Here is a 931-nt window from a genome sequence, read left to right on the forward strand (position 1 = left end):
CCTTAAAATGATTGCATTGAACCCTCCTCTTCATCCATATTAGACCATTTGATCACCTAGCCAAATGATTGAGATCATGTGTCCATTTGTGAGACTTCACCTTGTATGTGTGTGTGTGAATCAATGTGAGAGCTGATTGAAGGGACTTGTTGGTAAAGAGTATTGCAACTTGAGTATAGGAAAAAGAGTATGGATAGGCCTAGAGAAGCTAGAGTATAATAAGGAGAATGCTCATGCTATTTGCTATGTTTCCTTAGGATATTAAGTTAAGTACGAGGGAGTGTTACTTTTGGCTATGAGTTCCCACCTTCAAACTTCTTTCCTTTATGAGTTCTTGCAAAGTCACTTGAGGACAAGTAAAGAACAAGTTTGAGAGAGTTGATATCTTGCATATTTGCATTGTTTTAAGCTTCCATTTTGTACATAATGATCATATATAATAAAAGTTTAGCATCTTTAGGATCCATTTTGCATTCATATGTCTTAATCAGGTATTGGAGCATCCTTTGGAGTAATTGGAGGTGTTTAGAAGCATTGTGGTCCAAGAGGAGATGGAAATTGAAGTTGGTTTGAGTTCAGGCGACTACGACGCGGGTTGAAGGCACGCAGGATCACTCACCCGCGCGCACGGAGCTGGAGAGGGGTAAGCGATGCGGGATCGCTCACCCGCACGCACGGAGCCACGCAGGACGGAGCCACGCGGGACGAAGCCACGCGGGACGAAGCCACGCGGGTTCCATTACCCGCGCGCATGATAGGAAAGATCGGCGGTCTGACACAGGATGAAGGCCGCGGGTTCCACTACCCGCGCGCATGAAGCAGGAGATCAGCGAGCATCCGACGCGGGTTGTGGGACGCGGGGTATGCCCCGTCGACTCCTACCCGAGCCGAGACTTATCCTTAGTCGATTTTAAACATTTTTTATGGGCAT

Source organism: Brassica oleracea, chromosome C2, assembly GCF_000695525.1.
Source record: "Brassica oleracea var. oleracea cultivar TO1000 chromosome C2, BOL, whole genome shotgun sequence".
NCBI lineage: Eukaryota > Viridiplantae > Streptophyta > Magnoliopsida > Brassicales > Brassicaceae > Brassica > Brassica oleracea.